A 25,878-nucleotide genomic window follows, 5' to 3' on the forward strand; every position below is an offset into this window, starting at 1 on the left:
GGGGAGACAGCATCGACGTGGTGGTCAAGAAGTTTTATTCTTTTGGATTCTTTGAAAATACAGTATTATAAAGACATAAATCCACAAGGTAACCTTGAAGAATAGTCATGGAAGGGGTGGGGCCTGAGAGATTGGAAGCCCCAAGCCCACTGTGACTTGGATTCATTTCCTGTAGCTGTTGTAACAAACTGCCACAAAAGGGAGGCTTCAAACAATATTTTTTTCTCTCTCTCACAGTTCTGGAGGCCCGAAGTCCGGTATTGCTGGGTCAAAGTTGGAGGGAAGAAGGCACCATGGTCACTCCTGAGTTTCTAGAAGAGAATGGGTCTCTTGCCTCTCCTAGCTTCCAGAGAGCAGGTATTCCTTGAGTGTGGCTGTATCACCCCAACCTCTGCCCTGTGGTCATGTCCTCTTCATTTCTGCATCTCTGTGTAGTATTTTCTCCCTCCCTCTTTTTTTTTAAAAAGATTTTATTTATTTATTCATGGGAGACACACACACAGAGAGGCAGAGATATAGGCAGAGGGAGAAGCAGGCTCCATGCAGGGAGCCCAATGTGGGACTCCATCCCGGGTCTCCAGGATCACGCCCTGGACTGAAGGCAGACACTTAACCACTGAGCCACCCAGGCATCCCTTCTCCCTCCCTCTTATAAAGAAACGTGACTATATTTAGATCCCACCTGGACAATCCAGGAGAATTTCTCCACCTCAAGGTCTCTAACTTAATCACACCTGCAAAGATTTTTTAACTAACTAACTAATTAATTTTTTCACCATATAAGGCAACATTTACAGGTTCCAGGGATTTGGCCATGGATATCTTTTGAAGGGTCATTTTTCAGCCTACTACAGGGTTTATCTTTATACAGACAGCCTTCAATTTTTCAGTAATTACTCAACAGTGCTCTATTGACCCAAAGGGGGTCTGTCTCTCCCCAAGTGCCTCTGTCCCATTCAGACCTCTGGCCTAAGTCTAAAAACTGAGGCAGACTCCCACTGGCACTGGCCTTGGCATAGTCCCCTGCTCAAATGAACTGTTTCCAGTCTCACCAACTTCATTAAAAAATGTAGGGGAACTGGTAAGAAGCTCTTTTGGGGACAAGAGTTCTCTGATTTTGCATGAGAAAACGGCAAAACTATGGAAAGGGATAACCATTTGGAAATGCCTTTAGAAATCCAGATACAGGATGCCTGGGTAGCTCAGTGGTTGAGCAGCTACCTTTGGCTCAGGGTGTGATCCACATCAGGCTCCCTGCATGGAGCCTGCTACTCCCTCTGCCTATGTCTCTGCCTCTCTCTGTGCATCTCTTGTGAATAAATAAATAAAATCTTAAAAAAAAAAAAAGAAAAGAAATCCAGATACAGGGCACCTGTGTGGCTCAATCAGTTAAGTGGTTAAACATCTGCCATTGGCTCAGAGTCCTGGGATCAAGTTCCACTGGGACTCCCTGCTCAGCAGGGAATCTTCTCGTTTGTTCTCATTCTCTCTCTCTCCTACACACAAAAATAAATAAAATCTTTAAGAAAAAAAAGAAAGAAGTCCAAATACATCTTATGATTGACATTGAGTTCATACCCCTCTCTACCGATTTCCACTCTGTTCCTTGTTTTCTTTATTTTAATGTATTCCATCTTACAATTGCAATCAGGTGCCCAAGCTGTGCATTTCAGGGTCATTATTGCACTTCTTAGGAAGTAAAGCTATCTTTGACCTTATGCTTTTTAATACCACCTAAGGTGGTAGGTAATTGTCCACAAATGCACAGTCTGTCAGGTCTTATTGCTCAAACGAAACCCACTTCCACGGTAAGACAAGAAGAGAAGGGGGTAGAACTCCTGCTAGTTTTATCAGCACTTGTCCTCGGGAAATGCTGAATCTTGGCACTGAAAGAAATTGTAAAAGTGATAAATTTGTCACCTAATATGGACCACTGCACTCACAAGACTGCAACTTCTTACATTAATGGAGATTAGGATATAACTTTTTAAATTTGGAGCCTCATTACACAGTATAAATAAAAATAGAGCCCCAACTATATCATCTTTAATTGCCTCTAAACAGAATGCTGATTATCTACTGAGGTCTTGGCCATGTGTTTCTGGGGAGCCAGCAGAGTTCGTTCTATGCTTTGAAAGCAATGTTAGAAAAGATATGTGGGTATCTTTAAGAGAGAGCAGAGATGGATGTCTGCACTCCTTCCAACTAAGGGCACAGTTGAACCAAATGTGCTAGCAAAAATGTGACGGCATTGTTGGAGTGATGACTTCCTGTGCGTGGAGTTGGAGGAATGATATGCATTCTCCCGTCTAAATGTAAGGAGCCATCCATCCACTTGTACTTTGTGTTCTTGTTACCAAGAGTTTGAAAATAGCCACAGTTTTCACTCAGCCTGGTAGAGACCCAGAGAGAGATGCTGATATTCAAAGCTGTGATTGCCGAGTCTTTTAGCATCCCTTGGTACAACTGATTAAAGCAATTGATCAATACCGAACTTCGAGAAAAACTACTGTGGGCATGTTACAGACGACATCCCATGAATAAATAACTTGGATAATGGCATTTGTCTTACTATCAAGCTCATCTATAATTTAGCAAGAATAATACCCATTAAAAGAACACCTAGGATGATTGCTGCCAAAATAAAGAGTTAATTGGTTTTTATCTTCTGGGAAGTCTCTCAAACAAGATAGGGAAGGAAAAGTGGCTACCTACTGTAATAATAAATGTAAAGTAGCTCCTGAGTCTACCCTTATCTTCTGGGACACTTTCCTTTAATAGCATTTCAAATCGCACCTTTTGGATCCAACTTCTACCATTCAAGAAGCTTTTAGGGAGGTCTTTTCCCTTTTCCATGTAGGGATCAAATCTGTATCATGGAAAAATATCATTCACTGCTTTAAATAAATTAATTCACTGAGCACTAAGTGTAGAGAGTATAAATAAATTCCTCCTGGGACTGAAATGTTTTTGTAACATAAATAAAGCCTCCTATTCACAAGGCACTCCTCTTCATTTTGGCTGGCACAAGCTTCAGTTATAAATGGCTGATGGTATCTCATTCACGTGGCTCTAAAACTTTGGGGTAGTCAAATGGGCAAGGGAAATCAGGACCTACTCCAGGGTGGGAAGAGTATAAGACCACACTCCCAAAGGGAGGCAGATAGCAATGGGTGTGATCAAAACCCACACTACCCACTAGAGCAGATGTTCCTGTTTTACCACTAAGAAACTAGGCACAACAAAATCAAAGGGATTTGAGCAAGATTCATGTTGTGAGCCCAGCCAGCAAGTTTGCACCTAGGTGACTTGTTTGTTTCTAAGTTTTAATGGGATAATGCTAGTCATAGGCTGTGCATTGAGGCTGGGAAGCAAGGTTATTACAGGATTAAAAAAAAAAAAAAAAGACATCCTTGTCAGAGTATCGATTGGCATCAGCTTTTGCCTCACTGGTTGATCTGTCATTGGATTTCTTTGAGCACTTTAGAGTCACATGGCTAAAGTTGGAGTGTGTGAAAATCATGGTTGAGCATTATCATTTCCAAAGACTTATTGGGGGTAAAAATAATACTTTTTCAAGTAATGTCCATGCTTACACTGAATTAGTAATTGCTGTATAAAGTAAACTTGAGTGTGTTCCTAATGTCCTCTAGAGATGCTGTAAGTACCGTTTGCTAGTATTTATGGTCTGCAATCAAACAGGAGTCAAGGCCATAAATCATTACCCTGAATATAATATTTTTGTTTCATGAAAGTCTGAGCTTTCAACCCCAAAGCAACAAATCAGTCCGCTCCTTATTGAGCCTGTCACAGCCCCATCTTTGAGTAGGACCACATTTATTACCATTGTCAACTGCCTCATGTGAGAGAACAGGAAGGAGGGTAGGAGGATATAAATATAAATTGAAAAGCAGTGCTTTGGGGGGGTTGGCCTGGCTGAGGGGAGTGGTAACATAACATAGAGACTTTCACCTCAGGGTCACATATTTGATGGCCTATGTGCTGAAGTGGTGATCAAGTTTCCACGTCACCTAGAATCTGGCTGTTAACTGTCACCATTGCTGAGAGTCTCAACATAGGGCAAAGTGCTCAGGGAAGCTGAAGGCTGAACTTTCAGCCTTTCCACTGACCCCGAAAGCACTTTGGGCTTCTCTGAGGACAAGCCTGCATCTCAAGGAACTGCATTATATTATTCTGCGGAGGGAAGTTGGAGACATCAGAGATGGGTAGATATTCCCTTGCTTATGGAGGAAGGTTTTTACCTCTAGAACTTTGTCTTTGGTAGATTTAATGAAACCCTAAAAATGCTGCTTGTTAAGTAAGAAACTGCTGCTTTGACTCTTGTAGGGAAAGCACCAGGCAGGCAAAGCCCTCCAGGGAGTAATGCCACCAAAGGAGAGGAAAAGGTACGTTTCCAAAGGCAAAAAGTAGGCCTGTGACTGGGACAACAGCCTGAATGCTGGTGAGCCATCTTTACAAATACTCTTTGCCAGAGACACAGAAAAAAGCCAGGCAAAATGGAAAGCTTCTCTTTGATGTTTAAATGAAATCAGCATCTCTTAGGGTGACTTCTTCATACTTGGGAAATTTACAGGACTGGGAAACAGCCAAGACCTCTGCCGATATCTTAGATGTAGATGAAATATCTCTTATTTTCATCTTCCTCATTCAAAAACAAACTCTAATAGGAGCATAGGATTTTGCTAGGTAAATTATAACATAGGTGGACATTATATACCAACACAGAAAATACTGGAATGCAAAAGGTTGGTATGACATGCCATTAAGGAATTGCATGCAAACAGATACTTCCAGAATCCTACATGCTATGCATCTTTTGTTCTTTACTCAACCTAAATAGTCCCTAATATAACATGACTAAGGAACTAATTTTCTTTTATTCTATTTTAAATGGTCTTGTTGATACTAGTTTAAAAGTCTCCAGTGAACGAGAAAACAGTCCTCACCGAAAACTTGAACTGAATAGTTTTGCTTGCAAATTGCATTTGTACTTTACTTCAATGTGGTTCTAATCATTATACTTCTAGCACTCTGCCTAGGGTTGATCTACCCTTAGCTACGTAAAAATTTAAACACTATTTATGTACTTATAAAACAAAAAGCCAACATCTTACTCATTCTAAATTGACCAGGGCATGTTGCTGTTGTTTCCTCGAAAGAGCAAACAGAGACAGAGTATTTATTGGGGTTTCATTAAAATTTGATTGGAGGAGGGGAAGCTAAATTGCTTCAGGATCTGTGCAATGTGGACACAAGGCTTTTATTTTCTCTGTAGTTCAGCATGTTCATGAGGACGTGAGGGCACCCAGCTTCACAGACTATGTTGGAAATTAGCATACAGGTGCATGACATGATGGCATGTGAGTAGCACATGCTAACCCCTCTTGGTCCCTCAACTTCAGACAGGCCTTTATTAGGGAGCTGTGTTTTGCTTGGGGCCCATCTAAAATGAACTATGGAGGACTTGAGGATTAAAAAAAAAGAGAGAGAGGATGACTCAATGATTGGAAATGAGCTCCATGGGAAGACTAAAGGAAGTGGGAGTCTTTGGGTGTTGGAAAGAAGACGGTGAAGGCTAAGGCAAGCTCTGGTAGTAAGCAGCATTTTTACACAGTATAATGTCATACATAGAAATTCAAAACGCATAAATGCTCACTTATGAAGTTGCTTTCAGGAATTGTCAGGTGATGTTTAGTACCTGATTATGGTTGAACAAACAGAGGCTTTGAGAGATTTAAGTAACTTTTCCATGTTCACATTGCTGGGTAAATGGCGCAGCCAAGCTACATTTGCAAATTTTGTCTGACCCCAAAAACTGTGCCCTATGTGTGAAAACTCATTAGGTAGTGTGGGTGAAATGAAGTAAAATGTAGAAAGCACTTGCTATGGGGTCTGGCACATAGTGCTCAGTAAGTAACAGCTATGCAATTATGTCTTAGAACTCCCCCATTTCTTACTCTTTTAGTTTGAACCATTGTTTTTGCTAGATTTCTGTCCACTTCACCACCCTTAAATGACACTAGTAGTTACAAAAGCCAACAGATTAGAAATAGGAACTGAATGGCCAAAGACAGTTCCTGCAGAGTATTGGGGAGATAGCTTGTTGCAAGATTTTTCAAACTAGTGAATTTTGTTAAGCTAGGCTGTTGTCACCATTCCTCCAACCGCCACCCCATTTCCATTACTTCTTAGAGTCATTGTGCCAAATACAATAGTTTTCTACATATTTTGACAATTTACTGTGACTATCACTGCATTATAAAACAATTTGCTCTTTTTATTTATATGGATAATTTTAAAACAATTTGCTGCTTTTATTTATATAGATAATTTTAAAATTATTTGTGTGGGTGTACATATATATGGATATATATATACCCATATATATATATATATATATATATATATATATACCCACACACACATACACACATATCTGTATTTGACATTTCCTGAAATATTCCTTAGGAAATGTGCAGATTAGAGTACTTTAAGTGCAAATTATAGAAACAAACAAGCATAAACCATTTATGAACAAAAATATAAGATCTTTAAAGGCCCAGGGCGCCTGTACCTTCTCCAGGTTCTGTCACTCGGAGTGTGTTAAGTGGATGAAATTTCAGTGATTCAGCAGAAAAAAAATCAGACAACAAGAGTTATTATTCTCAACTTTAAGCCTATTTAGGAAGTTACTTAGTAAGTGAAGACAGTTTCTTCATTAACCAAGATCCAGACAACTAAGAGTCTTCCAGATTCAAATTGCAATACCCCGTAAGCCTGAGTGCCAAAGAGAAGATGCTGAAAGATCATAAGACAGTCTGTTACTCTAAGACTGCCAGCAATAAAGAAATGGAGCCAAAGAACTCTAGAGGAGCTTGTCAGTGGAGGGCTGCATGTGCTTCCCCCTGGAATTCAACACTTCGACAACTCCATTTTAAGTCCACTTTGGTGAATTTCATTCCTTTAAGAACTGCCAATAACTAAAAATATACCAGCAACAAATATGAAGAATTGCAAAGAGAATAACAACACCCGACTACTTTAGATACTCTCCTTTTTCATTTCACATGATCCCCATAGCTGATCCCTAGTTTTGTATGTCTGCAGTGGGTATGTGACAACACAATAGGTCAATTTGCTCAAGCAACTAGTCAAGCAACTTGTAAGCTCACTGCAAACTGACACATTGATTGAATTCACCCATAAATTAAGTCTAACTGCTCAAACATGTATATGCCTTCTGTTGAGACTCTCTGAGTCTTAATAGACTAATGTCAAGGCTAGATTCCAATTTTAGTTTGTGTCTAAATGAAGGTTGGTGCTCTTTGAAAATTAAATGATAATAATTATTGAGATTGCTGTAATTATGATTTGCACAGCTTAAAAGTTATGAGAGTATCATTTTATTTGCTAAATAGTGTTGTTTTATTCTGCATGTTTACATTTACTAGGCAAATAGAGACAGCTTTGAAGGTATCTGCTACCTCTTGGGACCCCCATGGAAAATGAGGTGCTGTGTCTCATAAGACATTCTTGGCAAATGTAATATGTAAACCAAAAAAAAAAAAAAAAAAACATATGGTGCACAACATCTCTCAAATGAAAAATAAGGCTTCCCAAGGAAGGAGCCTTGGGGGATTCTGAACTCAAATTGCAAGGAACAAATGTGCTATTTTAATTTTGGCCTTAAAACTTCCTTTCCTGGAATGGTCTCAATATCACAATCTTTGCTCAACAGCACACACTAAACCAGAAACTCTCCTTGTTTTCTGGTTTGCTTTTCCTCAGAAAAAAATCATCAGAGCTTTGGAGATTTGCAACTCCTCCTACACCAACCTTAGAAACCCAAGAAAATTCTATAACTTAATTCCCAAGGCCACAAACGGAAGGAATTCTCCCTGAGAAAAGACTGTTTCTTTTCTTACCTTCCTCCTCTTCCACATCCTCCTTCATTTTAATTTCAGATGCTTTTAATTTCAGAGGTGCTTTGCTGGACTTCTCACCATTCAGATAGGTTTGCTCCCTCCCCAGCCCTGCTTTCCCTCCAGTGCAACACTTGCTTCCATGAGGAGGCTCCATCCAGCAGTTTAAAGTGAACATTTGTAGTCTTCTCTACACCTGGAAAAAGTGTGTCTCCTTCCAATGTTTGGTGTGGCTAAGGCCATGAGGGGAGGATATTGCAAGCCTACAACCAGCTAGGACAATTTGTCAGTCTTCATTATTGCAAGCTGTGTGGCAGCACCACCAGAGTGAAGGGTCAGTGTGGCTTCCAATTAAAACTCCCTATCGAAGATGGATTTATGTTTGGTCTACTTCAAAACACATTGGGCTGCAACTTATCATTTAAGTTGTCAGGCTGGAAGCACTTTCCTTTTTGAGTGCAAAGGGTTTAAAGGCCATTAACTCATTTTGTTTAAGGTGTAAAAACATAAACAAATGAATTTATTTATTTATTTATTTATTTATTTATTTATTTATTTATTATTTATTTGTTGGGAAAAGACTTTGGTCCAGATGTTTGCTGGATATACTGAAACATTTAGAATGTGAATCAAATTGGCCTGTTTTTTTGTCCCATACATTGAGCATTTCTGCCCTAATGTGTTTCCTATGGGAATGTTATAGTGAAAGAAAAGAGCAAACTCTTTAGATGATCCTCAAAATCATATGCTGAGAATATCTAATACAGCCCAAGTCTTTCAGGGGTGAGTTCTTTTTCTTAAAGAGAGACGTGATTTCCTATCTTTAAGGATAAGAAGTATGTATTTTTAATAATCTCAGACATGAAGTCAAATTTCTTGTTGTGACATTTAATGATGTCAGCACAAATAAATCACTTTCAGAAATAAAATGTCTATTGCATACCTGTAGTTTAAAGAAATAAAAGAAATAGAGAGGAGTAAAATATTTTAGGGGAGTATTCCTGGCAAACAGACCATCTCCGGGTATAATAAATGAGAGCTGTAAAGGGGAAGGAGACAGCAGCAAGATGAGAGTGTGTCTCTTGCCAAGAAAGACCCAAACATTTCAAATACACTATGTCTTAGAGCTCATTTATCTTTGATAAGATCTATCCTTTGGTCTTTCTATAATCTTGTTTTGTTGCTTTTTGAGAGGGGGTCCTAGCTGAGGTCTTGTTTAGTGAACGATGAAAATCTTTTAGTTTCTTATCTCTTTCTGATAGCCTTAAGCTTACTCTTCTCTGGGAACCCATTCTTGCCTCCCTCCCACAACTACCCCCACCCATAACTTGGGCAAAATCAATTAAGCTCACTTACTCTGTCTATTTAGCTATATCCATTAACTGTGAAATGCAGTGTCCTGACATTCACAATCCCCATCGGACAACCTTGGGACAGAAGCAGGAGGACACGGCTAATGTAGCTGCCGACGTCATCATCTGGCACCACTTTGCAGCCTAGGGAACCCTCAGCAGGTCAAGGAGCCTTGAAACACAAATTAGCTAGAGCATGTAGAGAGCCTGCTCCCTGATCTCACCTCAACACTCTTGACACTGCCCAGGCAAATTCTGATATTAATAAAGAACCCCAGTTTTTACCCTCTAACCACACTAGTATTAGGGGAGTTATGAAAAGGCTCTCTTTCATGTTAGGGAAAGTAGATCTTCCCAAACTCTCAGAGAAACAAACAAGTCATAATGAGAATTAAGAAGTTTTCTTTTTAAAATCTGATTTAGTCCTGGAAATGCGACTGTATTTTCAGCATCCTTTCCAGATTAAGTAAATAATAATGAAATGATAATAATGGTTAATTTTGATTGGACCATACTTACCTCTCACCACACACAGGATGCTAAGCACTCAGACTTGATCTCACCTAATCCTCACAGCAGGGATTATTTTATAATTATTTTTTAAATGAAGTAACTAAGATTTTGAGAGGCTAAGGAATTTGCCCATTGATACAAAATAGTGAAGCTGGGATTTGAATGCTGGAGTCTGATTTGAAAATCTTCAGCTTTCATTGCTGTATGATAGAATGCCTGATCATTCCAAATGTGTCCATGGAGTTACAATTCAGGTATCCCAGAGGCAAGCTCTGGTTGGATCTGTCCCCAAAGGAAGTCCTTTTTTTTCTTTCTGGGTTGTTGTTGTTTTTGAGAGAGAGGGAAAAGAGGGAGCAAGCACAAGGGTGAGAGGGAGAGAGAGAATCTTAAGCAGGCTCCACACCTGGTTGGAGCCCTACCGGGCCTCATCTCACAACCCTGAGATCATGACCTGAGCCAAAATCAAGAGTTGGGTGATTAACCCACCTAAACATCTCTCAAATAAAAACAATTTATTTTTAATTCTTAAAAGAAGGGAGGACGGTATGTGTGGGCAATTGTCATATAAACTTCTAAGGTTGATGTCCATTTAGAAAGGAGAAAAATCTGTTGAAAATGGTACTTGGGATCAATTCTGTGTTACTATTAAACCAAATGGGTGAACTCATGGCCAGAGAAGTATTACTGGTCAAGGGCCCTACATGTGCCAAGGGTAAACACTGAGGCTTTCTGGTAACTGGGCAATTGGATGACTCAGAGATAGCATCATCTCTAAGATGAGGTACAGGATTGGGTAGATCAGCTGTTTTGTTTTGCTATAGAACTCTGCTTTGCCAAGTGTGTAAATATTAACAAAGGCTGTTAATAAATATTGGCTAAAATTAGGTTTGAATATGCTGTCACTGATCAATGCTGTGAATTTTCACCTGATCTCCATCTGTGCCTGAAGAATCTTAGGGCAGAGAAAGACGGGGGGAGATCTTGGTTTTTATTCTCAAGTAACTTTGATTCTTTTTTCACACATAAGGCATTGGATTAGCCACGTCGCTGAAATGAATCTCAGACTGTACAGAGAGTCAATGGTGAAAGAACTCCATTTGAGAACAGGTTTTTGGGCTTGTCATTCAAGCTTCTCAGAATCTGGAGAACTGCCTGATTCATTGACTATGAATGGTAAACACTGTCCAGGCGGTCCGTGCTTCTCCTTTGGGTTGAGGAAATGAGTCAGACCATCAGAGGTGCTGAAATGGAATGTGTCTTCAAGTTACCTATGAGATACATGGGTGCAAGGTAATGATTGTGTTTTTGCTTTATCCGCTTCAGAATTGCTCCTTTGTCCAGGCTTTCTCATGGATCCAATGGAGAAAATGCAGGATTAGCATTGTAGCAAGGCAGGAACTCCTGGCTACCCAAGATTCACTCCTCCCCTCTCCATCCTGGCTCTAGGAGCCATGGACACCAGTCCTTTTGGAATGAAGCAGCATGAGAGGGCTAGAAATAGGCTTTTTCAGGGGTGCAAGCTTAGTTCACATTAGCATCATTCCATGATTCAAAACCCGCCTATGATGGCTGACTGTCACCTGAGAATGTTCCTTAGAAGGTAAACAGTCACATTGCCAATGGAAGTATGATTTTTAATGTCTTTAAGCAATCCACGAGAACCACTGGGATTTCCCATCTAAGATACGAAAGACATTTCCCATCTGTGGTCTGTGTTTACATCCAAAAAAATGTTGTTTAGACTGATGGGGTAAAATCTCTGACTTGGTTTGAAGGGAGAGGTTCTTCTTCATCATCCAGATCCTTTGGCCAAGCTTCTCCCATCCAGCGATCAGGCTGGAAGCTTTGCAGTGTTCTGTGGGAAGAGCTGTTTAAAATAGTTTTAAATCATTCCTATTTTAATCAAGCTAAAAATACCCAAAGACAGCCTTTCAGTATTCTGCCATTGGTCTCTGTCTCTTCTGTCAGCACAAACACATCAACAATAAGGAAGAATTAATATCCCTCTAAATATCTGGCTTCTTCCATATATATCATGGCCTGGAGTTGGTTTGGCTCCAATTTTGCAGAAAGATCCAGATTAATGATTCAGTTTCTGTGATCTAAACCAGATTTCTTAAGTTGGAATTTGATTTTCTAAGATTTTTATTTTGCCAGGGAGAATCTAGAGACTTTTTTTTTTTAATCCTTAGCTGAAGGAACGCAGTTCAGGAGATCACAGAGCAGGAAGAGAACAATGAAAGAGAGTGCTATCAAACATAAAGTTGTGATCTTAACATAGCACTGAATGTTCAGTTTAACGAACATGCAGCCTGCACACTGACTGCTGTTTAGGTTTCTAAACTACATGGAAGACCTTTTCTCATCAACATTGAATCAAACAAGTCTTTACATTAATAAAATAAAATATAATTCCAACTTACATTTGAAATTAGTGAGTAAAAAAGGTTTTTTCTTTGCTTTGGGCTTTTTTTTTTTTTTTTTTTTTTTGAGATGCCTTCACACCTGTCAGGTTAAAAGCAATAACACAGGAAACAGCAGGTGTTGGTGAGGCTGCAAAGAAAGGGGAATCCTCAGGTACCTTGGTGGGAATGCAAACTGGTGCAGCCACTCTAGAAAACAGTAGAGACATTCCTCAAGAAGTTAAAAGTAGAGCTACCCTACAATCCAGCAATTGCACTACTAGGTATTTACCTGAAGGATACAAAGTACAGATTTGAATGGTACACACACCCTAATGTTTATAACAGCATTGTCAAAAACAGCAGCTATGGAAAGAACCCAAATGTCCATTGATTGATGAATGGATAAAGAAGATGTGGTACATAGATACTATAGAATATTACTCAGCCCTCAAAAAGAATGGAATCTTGCCACTTGCAATAACGTGAATGGAGCTAGAGTATATTATACTAAATGAAATAAGACAGAGAAAGACCAATACCTTATGATTTCACTTATATGTGGAATTTAAGAAATAAAACAGATGAATGTAGGGGAAGGAAAAGAGAGAGAGAGAGAGAGAGAGAGGAAGGGAGGGAGGGAGGGAGGGAGGGAGGGAGGGAGGGAGGGAGGGAGGGAGGGAGGGAAACATACTATAAGAGACTCAACTATAGAGAACAAACTGAGGGTTGATTGAGAGGTGGGTGGGGGATGGGCTAGATGGGTGATTGTTATTAAGGAGGGCACTTGTGATGAACACTAGGTGTTATTTTAAGTGATGAATCATTAAATTCTACACCTGAAACCAATTTTACCATATATGTTAACTAAGTAGGATTTAAATAAAAACTTGAAGGGGAAAAAAAGCAGTTAGATCTGGCTTCAAGTCCCAGATCTGCCCCTTACTAGCATATGACCTTGGCCAAAATACTTAACTCTTTAAGCACCAGTTCCCTTGTTGGTAAAAAGACCATGTAAGAGTCCTTACTTTAGAGGATTGCCATGGAAATATATTTCAAAGATCTTAGAAGAGTGTCAAGGACATCAAGTACTCAATAATACTTCTGAATAAATAGAAGACCTGAAAACACCTGACTATGCTTTGTACTTAGTTACTATATTAATAACTCTTAAGTACCATTTCAGAGCTTGTTCTCTGTCTCTTGTTCCAGGCATCCATGGAGCATCATCCTTTTCTGCAGTTTTGGACTGTTTTGCACAACTTGACCTCACCTTCCTCATTCCCATACTGTGTGCTCACCTTCCACCCAAGGGCTTCCCTGTTGATACTGTCCAGAGGCCACATATGTAAAACCTAATGTGAGAGAGTTAATGTGCCCTGGGCCAAAACTTTAATCAGTGGAAGATGGAGAGGGTGGATAAATGTTCTCCCTTTCTCTCCCAGATGAACTGTCCTGAACTGTCCATGCGGCTTCTCGAAGGATGGACCCAACAATCAGTCATCCTTAGTAAAGATCAGCTTTATGATATATCATATACTCACCCCCTTTCCCTGCTTCTGTGCCTTTTTCCCACCTTTCTACAACATGGTATTGCATCTCCCAATGAAGAAATCAGGCTCTGATTACTGACACACTCAGGGTAAACAGTTAACCTCTGGACAAAACTGACACCTCAGTTGCATATGTCTGAATACTGTAGTATGTTTATTGTCTTGCTTCCTCAATATCCATTTCTTGACCTGCTCTAAATTAGAGTTAATTATAGAATATTAGAGCTGATAGTTACTATTGGGAAGAATGTGTCCCCCAAAAAATCATATGTTGAAACTCTACATATGTGATGGTTTCAGGACATGGGTCCTTTGGGAGGTAAGTAGAATTTGATGAGATCATGAAGGTAGAGCCCTCATGAATGGGATTAATGCCCTCATGAGAGAACTCGCCTCCTCTCTCTGCTCTCTTCCATGTGAGAGTACAAGAAGTTGGCAGTCTGCCACCCAGAAGAGTTTTCATCAGAACTCAACTGTGCTGGCACCCTGATCTCACTTCCAGCCTCTAGAACTGTGAAAAATAAATTATTGTTGTTTGTAAGCTTCCCACTCTATGGTAATTTGTGATAGCCATCCAAGCTGACTCAGACAGCTCGAATGTTCTCATCCAAGTCAGCCTTCCTAGTAGGCTTCTCTTCTTCTGACAACCTCTGAGGTTCCTTGTTCCCAAGAATATCTCCTTAGTGCTCTTGTTTTCTAATTCTGAATCTTAATCCCCCAGGCTGGCTCATCTACCCATGATTCTGCAGCTTTTATCCAGATGCTGATGATCTCCACATCAGTGTCACCAGCCCAGGTCTTTGTCTTCAGCTTGGCTCTATTTTACAGTGACAGTTGGTGTCTTGAGCCCAAAAGGTCCAAGGCTTTTTTCTATTCCCATTATTTCTGGATTACTGGTTTTTCTGAATTCTGCCTTATATTAATAATGATGATTTCTTGACTAGTCTTCTTTTTCCAGTCTTGCTGGCCTGTGAGCCATTCACATTGTTGTCAGGGTGAGTGTTCAAAAACTGGAAACTGATCATATTAGGCCCTCAATGCCTACAGGACAAAGTCCATCTTCATGTATCATGCACTTCTTAACTTTAAAAAAAATTTTAAATTTTATTTTTAGAGAGAAAGCTGAGCAGGGAGGAGGAAAGGCAGAGAGAGAGAGAGAGAGAGAGAGTCCCAAACCTGCTAGAGCCATCTTGGTGTCTTTACATGAGCTACTAACCCTCTCCCTGGAACTCCCCAGATCTTTTCATGGCAGGCTCTTTTTTATCCTGGATCAAATGTTACTTTCTTATAGAAGCCCTCATTCATTATTCACCTTTCACCTCATTATCTATGATACCCTGCTTTATTTTTCTCATAGAACTTCTTATTTGAAACTTTCCTATTATGTCATATTATTTCACAATTATACATTTACTTATTTTATCATCTTTCTCTCTCACTTGGTTTTATACTTCAAGGGCAGAGAGATTGCTTGTCTCATTTATTGTCATATTAAAGTGTCTAGAACAATATTAGATGTTAATAATAAAATTAACATAACTAATAAATATGAACTAATGAGTAAATTCTAATTAGTTGAAAGAATGGATGAAGAAATGGATTCTTCAGGGCCTTGATAAATGCTATTTCCTCTGCCCTTTGCCAAAAATATTCTGCTCACCATCGCTATTTCCCTTATGAATTTGTACTCCTTGGTCAAGGCCCAACTCAAAAATTTGTAAAGCTGCTATTGTGTCTCACCCAGAAAGAATTGGCCTCTCTTCTATGACTCCCTCTACTTGTTCATACTCTTTTATAACACCCAACAACTCACAGACAAAGACATCTTCCTACTGAACTCTGATGATTAACCATCTCATCCTTTGGGGTTAGAAACTAGAGTCAGCAAAATTTACAGACTTACTCAAAACTATAAAACTAGAACTGAAAACCAGACCTTAGTCTAGTACTCAACATTTTAGTATGTACTCCCCAAAATACCATGGTAGAGAAGGAGCATCTCTCTAAATCTGCCTAGATCCTTCTCTAGATGTCTCAGTTTCTCCAGAAACTCTTGCTTTCTCAATGTGGAGATGGTTAGAGGTGACCAATATTTTTCTTATTGAATCCTTTGGTATCTGGTTATATATGCAGTTCCTAGTACACTGAAAATACCCAATAAATGTTTGAATAAGTATATGTACTTTTTATTGTCTCTTTAAATTTTTTTCTGCTTTCATGTTATTAAAACTCTCTTTCCCCATCACCACCTACTTTTTTTGTTTATGAGTCTCAGCCTACCTCCATTCTCTTCTAGCTCCCTCCTTTAGACAGAAGTGCTTGTTATGATCCTGGTTATTCCCAAGGAAAGTTTGAGAGTGGGACCAGCCACTTTTGTTTCATATGAAATGTATTGGAGATAGTGGGCTCCTTGAAGCTCAGAAGGAGCTGAACTTTATGTGTTTATATGGATGACATGCCTTAAGATTAGATGTCTTATATCTAAAAATTTCTCTTGTTTTATCTCAAATTTTCAAGTGGCCTGAAGAGATGGAAGTTGGAAATCCTGCAGTTTTGTTTGCTGGGCATTCATAATGTAAATGTGCATTAAATCATCATATTGTACATTCTAAATATACACAGCATTTATTTTTCAATTATGCAGCAATAAAGCTGGAAAAAATAAATAACAGGAAAGGAGGTCCCTCTTAGTGATGGAGATCATGACAAATGCACTTGTCTGATAAAGTCATTTTAATATTCCATCATATCCCCATCATCATCAGCCCTTATTTTCAGGCCTTGCCTCAACAGAAACCTAGTTCTCTAAGGCTTTTTCTGGCAGAGACTGAGTTGCAAACCTTGTCCCACGTGCCTCAAGAAGAGAGTTTTAGATGTCCACAGATTTCTGAGCCTCTGTCTTATTCCACCCCGAATATGCTTGCATTCCAATTTCTGACTTCTCATCTGTTAGGATTCCACAACTCTTTAAAGGCCTGGATTCTGCAGATTTGGGGTTCTAATTTCCTACCTGGTGTGTGCATCATTATACAAAGTTCATAAAAACAATGAAAAATGGAACAACATCCAGGTGCCCAGGAGCCAGAGCACTTTCCCCTACCATAGACTTCACTGGGAAAGAATAAATGGCTTCTTTCTATTTGCTAGATACAAAACTGCCATTTCTATTATTTTTGGTACATTTTTTACCTTCTCAAGGAGGAGCACCTTTATGTTGTTCTTAGCTAAGACTTAGTAAATGTTGTTGTTTTTTGTTTTATTTTGTTTTGTTTTTCTCACTTCCTAAGTTAGCCAGACTCTGAGAAAGTGAGAGTCATAAAACAAGATACAATATTTCCAGGAAACACAAGCAATTTCTCAACCTATTCCCCAAACTGCCACCAATAGATTGCAATTTGGGAGATTCTTGAAGCCTTTACAGAAATATTATATAGCTGATAGGAGAATTATAAGGAGATTAATCAAAAGGAATAGGGATTGACAATAAGTCTTAGAAAAAAGATAAGCATAGTTAAGGCTCTTTAAACTAGAGAAGAGGAGACCTCCAATAGGTAGAGAATTGTTTCCTGAAGGAAATGGTGTACTGTGCTCCTAGAAGTTGCATTATCCCAGCAGAAAGTCATAGAGGACACTAAGCCTGTCCACATGCATTTTTACACCAAACCTTGAAATGCCCAACATCATTGGTAAAAATCACTGAATGAGCAAATAAATGCCATGAAAAACAAAGTATACATATTTACAAAACTGCATTGACTGACCGAAGGAAAAAAATCTTTGAAGTAATGATAAATTAATAAGCAAATAAGGGTTTCCATGGTACCCCTGAATTATGGCATTTATTTTTTTTCTTCTTCAACAATACCAATTGCATTCCTACCTTGACTGTCAGTACTTCAATAATAATTTTTTTGTGACCACCCTGAGCTGGTTTTAGAGAAATGATTTATCTCCTTTAAAGAGAAATATGACATTGAATGTTTCCTAAGTAGAGACTGGAGAACAGTATCACAAATAAATCTATGAAACTAAGCTGGTCCTTGGGATAGGAACAGTTGCTTAGAAGCAGGAGTGTTGATTCTTGTGTTGGTCCTAAAGTTTACACCAGGACCCCAATGAGTCCTCTCTAAAAGCACTCTGACACTCATGTCCTTAAACTCAGATTCTCTAGATCACATTATAAAATGCATGCTTTAGGGCACAAGGCTAGAATGGTCCACATTCCAGATTGTTAGGCTTGCCAATGGTCCAGGATTAAGATACTGCTCATCCTAAAGTTTTATACAACTGTATAAAGGACAATACTTTATGGAACAGTGTCTTGCAAATTCCAAGTGTGTGTGTGTGTGTGTGTGTGTGTGTGTGTGTGTGTGTGTGTGTTTTGACCCTCTCAACTGAAACTTAGGCAGTCATGGCACAGATGGGCCCTATGCTCATGCTGATGTAACACTCTTTGGGAAGGGCTTTGTATCAATTACCCTGATGGCTCCTTGAGTGGTTGTACACCCTTTCTTTAATGAAAATATATGGGCCACTGTTTTCCCTGAATCCCATCCTTTCCTGGGAACCTAAGTGATACCACTGCCTGTGACACAAGCCGATAGATGTTACCACCTCTCCCTCTCCTGCTGCCAAGTCTACTTGAGTCTAATGTAGAGTAGTGGGGTTGGGAATGAAGAGTGTCTTCCAGGGGCTATCATTCCCACTACCCTCCAAATTCTGTAGCCACTAGACTTCAATAAACACATCTAACAAACCAGTTTATAATAGAGGGTCTTGGGCTTGCATTGCAGCAGCAGCAGCTAATTCTCATTCAAATTAAACAACGAGAATGAGTCTGTTGGCAGCTTTGTTAGAAGTAGAATCACTCAGGCATGGCATTAAGCTTGGGTCCAAAATGAGCTGTCTCAAATGGAGTGGCTCACTTTAGCAGGGTAAACAATGACCACCTGCTATTCTTTCCAATGCATCCAGAGGATAAGGAGCACTTTATTATTTTAACTAGCATGCAGCCTCTGGAGGCTATCCTAGTAGACATCAATCACCAATTTATAGCTTGTAATGATATCTGGAAGGATAGGAATATGCAAGTCTTTAAGTGTCCCTTTCACAAAATATGAAGTCAAATCGAACTTTAATCTTTAGAGCAAAGAAAATAGATACTTTTCCCTGGGGAATTAAAAAAATGTGAGCAAATTGTAAGTGACTTTTAAAGTATACAATAAGACTGCCAGCCCTATTCATGGGGAAAAAATAATTGGCACTTTATGTCAGTATTTTCCATGAATTATTTGAAAAACAGATAAAACGTGTCATTTATATGGAACTATGTCCCACTGTTCTTCAAGCTCCTCTTTACTGAATAAGTAATCACTTTTCACTGGTGATTGGCACATGTGTATAACTGCAACTTGAGCAAAATATGTCAGGAAAGCCATGGGTTGGTTTTATATGTAATACATACAGAGTCCTTAGGGGAAAGAAAGGAATTGGTGGTGTGGGGGGGAGGGGGTAAAAAAGAAGATGCTCTAGGGTGACAATGGAGATGTGTAGTCTTCCCCTGGGCACTGAAACCTGGGGACTGAAGAGTTCTGTGCAGATAAAAGCCCCTCACCTTCCAGAATCGCAAAAAACAGTTTTTGTATATGTTTAGAATTTCAGTTCCTTAGTTCCCATAGAGTTAAACACTGCTCTGACATTTACCTTTAAATTAGATAAAAAAATTGCCTCAAGACAAGCTCATTTGTTGGAGAACGGTGTTCTTGGTGTTTCGCATCTTTTTGAGAAAAGCTGAAAACTGAAGCCAAAAGATTTCCATTCTCCCTAGAAGAGGAGGGGCGTTACATCATGCTTGCCAATGCAGCGTGCTGTAGGTTGTGTATGGAAGAGAGGTTAACTATCTTCGAGACAAATATTTTGTTACTTCTTGGCAGAAGCATTAGGAGGAGATGTTTGAAGTCAAAACCCTGAGTCCTGATTCTAAACGTTTCCCCGTCCTTCTCTGAGCAATCATATGATATTAAAATCTTCAACAAATTGAGCAGATGAGTAAAACATGTGCCATACTGACATGTAGACAAGCATCATGTATTAGCCTTTCGATGCATGAAAAATATCCCAAGGTAAATATATGGGAGCAACTTTTGAAATTATTTCATGAGATCTTTTTTAGAAAATTTTTATACACCCAAGATTATGTAGGTTGAAAATGTTAGCTTAGAAGATGTAGACCGGGACACCTGGGTGGCTCAGTTGTTAAGCATCTGCCCTCGGCTTAGGGCATGATCCTGGAGTCCCAGGATCAAGTCCCACATTGGGTTCCCTGCATGGAGCCTGCTTCTCCCTCTGCCTATGTCTCTGTCTCTCTATCTCTGTGTGTCTCATGAATAAATAAATAAAATCTTTTTTTTTTTTAAAAAAAGAAGGTGCAGACCAGTTGTGTTTGTTCATGTTCCAAGAACACATATTTTTAGTATCTCTCCCTTCATTTTTGCTCAGGCATTATATGCTACTGGAGCTGGATAGTTCTCTCTTGTCACAGATCACTCACCTTATTAGGAAGGGTTAAGAGAGAGCAGGAGGCACTGAGATGTCCTCTCCCCACAAATATTCTTCAGAGCAGAAAGCTATTATGGGAGGTTTTAATAGCCTCTCTGGTTGTCTCCCAGCAGAGGCCACATGTACAGAGCTCCACTGACTCCTGTAGGTTTATTGGTCCCGACTCAGAAAGCAATCCTGAACTGGTCGGGAGTGTCTCAAAGGCCTTGCTAGGTAGCTTATGGGACTTACCAACTCAATAGTCCAGCTGCTCCCTTCCCCAACCTTAAGCTGTAGGCAAAGAGCTGAGCTTCTGTCTTGTTCAGTATTTCAAGGCCACCCTCCCCATCCTCAGCTATCCTTGCCTACAGCATCTGGAGCTCAGACTCTGAACCTCAGTGAGAACCAAGGCTCCAGGAACATGCTTCCAAAGCTTTCCATTGCTGTCAGCCTGCTTGCTAATGGTTTCTGTCCCAGTTTTGCTGGGATCTTTAATCCTGCGGGCTTCTCAGATGGTAAACATCAGTGCCTTGGCTGCAATCATGGATCTCAATATTATCCACAGATGCCCAGCCTAGTCAGTTGTATTTCCTGTAATTCAGTTGATTTCCAAGCCCCCATCCTATTCCAGTGAGTGTGTGTATCTCTACTTGCAGCATATTGTTTCAGTGGTTTTCAAACTTCTGGGTGACCTAAACAGCTTCTCTTGTCTAGGAACAGACACTTAACTCATAGACAGCCATGTGTCTACTACGTATCCTTCTCCTTCTTCCTGTATAACCAATTCCAGCATCCCATTGTAGTTGTTGGGTCCCATCCAAATTGGATAATCTTAATCTTTTCTCATGGAATTTGGAAGTGCTCATGTGTATTTAAAGGGAACAACAAAGACAGAGATATCTGATGACCAACCATCCCATTTCTGGTCCCTCCCTCAAACTCAGCTGCACTGCTCCTCTGTGCCTATGAGATAATTATCAGCATCATCATCATTATTTTGCTTGATCTGATTCTTACCCATATTGAATTCTTTCTTTTGCAGCCAGAAGAGTCCTAGCTCATGCGGTTCCCCAGAGATCTGAGCCTCTGATCACTCCCCGTAGGAAATCTGCAGTAGAGCCGGAGAATAGACTGGTGGGAGAATGGGGCTCTTCTCCATCTCCTTTGTCTTTATCCCAAGCATCTCTATTCCATATGTTTTATACATTGGGATTTCACCCATTACTTTATTTAAAATACTTTCTGTTGCTAAAACAATGAAAACTACTCCCTGTGAACCTGGGGGCTCCCTGATCTTCCAGCATGCCTAGGGCTGAGGCAATTGGATTTCTTTGCTTCCAGCCTCACCTCATATCTGACTGGGAAAACTGTCTGGTCTATGTAACTCCTGAGATCACTTCAAATGTTCAGATACTGTGGCTGAGCCCGAATCCAAATGTTGTCATTTACTCTCTCTCTCTCTCTCCTGCCTCAGATCTGCAGTACACCTGTGCCATTTCAAGAGTCTGGAACCAAGTATCAGTTATCAGCTTTCCAGTATCTTTTTATAATTTCTCAGACTTCCTAAAGCAAATATTACTTGGCTGCCATTACATTTATTTCATGACTCTGCAGTTTGACAAGCACAGTGATAAAAGGCAACACACATGATAAATTCTCTTATAATAACCTGTAAAGTCTTGTTAGTATTATTTTTGTAATGATATTTTGTTTAACCACCTGAGATTTTAAAAAGGAAGAATCAACGGACTGTTCTAGAAAGATATGTATATATGTGTGTATATATATACCATAATAATGATGATAATAATTATCTCATTATATATAAGCATATATATAATGCTAATAATATATAATATATTATTATTATAATTATATATACATATAAATTTCCTTATAATGGAAGCTGTTGCTAAAAAATTATTGGGCATGTAAGAAATAGACTCAAATGTTCTGGAAGTTGAGAAAGGTCCCTGATTTTGTTTACCTGATATCCTTATAAAAATCTAGGACTAAATTGACATTCACAGAGTGCTGTTTGAATCCAGCAATCTCATTTACAGCATTTGGAGCTTATCCATTAGCCTTGGAATTTGGAAAAGTTCATTATAATTGGGGTTGGAGGGTTAGTTCATGCACTTCATTAACTCCTGTGCCAAAAATCTCTTCACATTAATGACATCTCCACCCAAGTTATTACATTTTTCTCTGAAAATTATTGGGCAATAAATGTTTGAACATAACTCACGTGATACAATAATGGAATTAATATAAGTAGAGATGTAATAGCTTCTTTGATTAATGGGTTCTTGGACAACACAGCCGACTGAGAATATAATACCTTTTAATTAGAAGTGAGAACAATTTTCTCTTTCAAATATTGGTATTGCTTACATGGTTTATACCTAAGCACAGGTGAGAATTATTTACAGTCTAACTGAAAGTGCTTATCTGGCAAACTGAAAGCTGGGTTTTAATCCATTCCCCTTATCCATGGCATAATTGGTTCACCTTTTCCTTTCTCAATTAAAGAAAAGCTTCCCTCACCACTCCCTCTTTGCCCGGAGTGCTTGGGTGTCTGTACTAAACAAGGCAAAGTCCATCTGACTTTTAGTTGTCCCGCCCCCACTCCTTTAATTTTGTTTTCACATTTTGTCCTCTCTAGAACCACTGCTCTTATCCCAATCAATTAAATTTTTACAGAAACTCCTCATGGAATTTGACTAATTTTAAACTCAATGTTCTTTTCTCAACTTAAAAATAGATATTTGTAAATACTTTTGGATTTTTATCTTTCTTATTTTCCAGACCTTTTCATTGAAGAAAATTGGCGTTTTGATCTCAGTTTTATAGATGTGGAATCAGAGGAACATAGAAGTAATAATCTTATCCAAGGAACATAGGGCTCAATTGCAAAGAATTAATTAAAACTATCATGTCTTTTCTTTAGTCATTCAGCTGTGAATGTGTTTAATGACCTGGTATCTGCCGTTGGCCACAGTCCTGGAAACATGTTAAGAGAACAGGAATATTCTCACTGTCAGACTCTAAGACAAAGTGTTTGGGGAAATAAGGAGGCAGTGCTGTGTGGCAGTAGATTGGGAATAGCCAGCCCTGGGAACTGTTAAAGTCACCCTGCAGGAAATTTGTTTATGGGCACGAAGTGTTGGTGAAGCTCAGAGTCTAACTACTCCACACAACTAATTGAACCCTGCAGTAGGAGCAAAGTCCCTGGTTGTGAACTCAACAGCTGATATGCACACATGGAGGACAGAAGACCATTTTGGTCCATTCATCCAGATCCAATGCTGATTTGGCATAGTTACTCCACATGCTCTACACACCTTCTCTGCTGTGTATGAGACAGCGGGACTGGAATTAATCTGGCCTACTGTACCCAAGACCATCCAGTGAGTTCCCACAAGTATATTCTTAGACTCTGGTTTAAGGATCTTTTTCACAGGTTATAATTCACTGGAATTAAAATCCACAGCTCTCAGTAATCTTAGTTGTAAGAGTCATCACAGGTTCTCTGTTGCCTTTATAATTTCACTTGTAGTGGTGATGTAGCATTTGCAGAGAGTGTCCATACACTTCAAGGCAAGTGGCTCCTCTGCACTGAGGCCTTTTCAAGAACAGTGACTTTAGATTCTCTTGGATTTTAGGTAGATTAGGGAAATTCAGTACTCAAAGTCAACTGAAATTTTAAAAATCTGTTTTCTATGGACACATGAAAAAACAAGGAAAACAGGGGCTGGGAGATAATCAACATTCAATTTAAATAAACTAGAATATTAGAGCTCAGTTTCATTCTGCTCTTCATTTTTCTCTGAACCAGGTCACCTCTTCCTAATTATGACTGAAAACTACTCAAGCATAGAATTATCACAGCATTTAAAGACTACTGTGTTTAGGGGCTGCCATTGTCCTATAAAAATCTGCATGTAGACTTGGGCTGTAAACCAAGGATATTTGACCTCTGCTGTAGCAAGGGCTCCATTTGTAACCTCCCAGAAGCCCAGTAGCTCTGCCCTATTTGCATGAATATTTACATAAATCTACATATGCATGATTTGCCTGTTTGGTCATGAGTTGCTTATGTCTTGTTTGCTCTAAAAGTTTAGAACCGAAAGTAAGGGTGAAGGTGAAGGGTGAAGGGTGAAGATAGCTATAAAGCTATCTTGAGAGAAAAACATGTGTTGTCCAGGAAATTTCTTTTAAGAGTCTCTTTTTTATATGTCTTGCACAAATGAGGATGTAACTGAAATTTGGGAACCAAAAAGCCTTTTAAAAGTAATTATGGTCAATCTTCTGCCTTCCATTACCATAGGACCATAATGCAACTTCTCATCTTAGAGAAATGAGAATCTATTAATTAAATGTTAAGTATTCTTAAATAAATATTATTATTATACAGTAAGTTCTCATGCTGAAAGTGAGAATTTATAACTAGATGCATACCACACATTAAATGATTAGAGAAAAATAAAAGGAAAACATGGGTTTCCAGGCCATCACTATTACTGGAACATCCAAAGCTGGGCTCTATTCTGAGGTCCCTCCCCAGGATTCTTATTTCTTACCCCCACCCCACCTCATCTCTATTATTAGGTGGCCAGTTTTAAGGCTCCTTTTATGAGGGGGAGTTACATGAGTTTTGTTCTTTAACACAGGAGTATTCCTCTGCCCTTTTTTTTTTTGAACCATTGTGTAAAAATCATAGATCATGAGGATTATGTATAGGAGCCCTGAAATCACATAATTCTGACCCTGCCACTTGCACCCAGTGTGGTTCTTGGTTAAGTTGCTAAAATTTTCTGCACCTCAGTTTCCTGCTCTGTGAAATAACTTAGTAATGCCACTTCAAACAATAGTTATGTGAGAATTAGATGAGACAATGTGCATAGTGTTGGTCATAGAAAAAAAAACTCAATCGATGCATATTATCATTATTATATTTCTTATTGGTATTTTGTCTTTTAGCCAATTCAGTACTTTTGCAAAATGGGTCAGTTTTCTCCCAATTCTGAGGCTCCCATTTCCCACTATTGGTCATATCTTTTAGAACTTCTACCTCACCAAAAATTGCAATTCTTATGTGGACTCTGAACAGTACTCTTAGTTTGATATTCTTAGAGATCATTTTTAAAGAACTTAGGCTAAATTTTCATAGAACTAGACAATAGAAATCTCTATGGAATGATTCCTACTTTTCCTACTTCTGTTTCCCTGCCATTTCTCCAGGACTGAAAGTGGAACCCATTCCCACTGTTTCTCTGGGATCAGAATTGAAATCCTTCTTCATGCTGAAGTATTAGGACACTTTCAATATGCCTTCTTCATGCTCAGTTTTGGTAGGATTATTGGGCTCACTATTGTACACTGAACTCCAAACTCTCCAAAACACTTTTCCCCAGAATTTTTAATTTAAATTAACCTGGAACTGTGAAAATGAAGTTTAAATCCACTTTTCACTGACTGTAATGCTTTTATATGTAAACCAAAGAACAAGAGGCATCCATCATATTCCAGAATTCCTAAGAAGAAGTATTCAAATTAGACCTTTTCTGGACCCTGG

General features: G+C 39.1%; 1 long non-coding RNA gene across 1 annotated transcript; it reads left to right on the plus strand.

Annotated features, from left to right (window-relative positions):
* Nucleotides 1-247: 247 nt before the first annotated feature.
* Nucleotides 248-15,988, plus strand: LOC129499033 (uncharacterized). The gene is made up of 4 exons (XR_008662288.1): nucleotides 248-357; nucleotides 4,348-4,406; nucleotides 10,836-11,098; nucleotides 13,423-15,988. It is a non-coding gene; the product is annotated as an uncharacterized LOC129499033 (long non-coding RNA).
* Nucleotides 15,989-25,878: the final 9,890 nt, after the last annotated feature.

This window comes from Nyctereutes procyonoides, unplaced genomic scaffold (assembly GCF_905146905.1).
Source record: "Nyctereutes procyonoides isolate TBG_1078 unplaced genomic scaffold, NYPRO_anot_genome, whole genome shotgun sequence".
Classification (NCBI taxonomy): domain Eukaryota; kingdom Metazoa; phylum Chordata; class Mammalia; order Carnivora; family Canidae; genus Nyctereutes; species Nyctereutes procyonoides.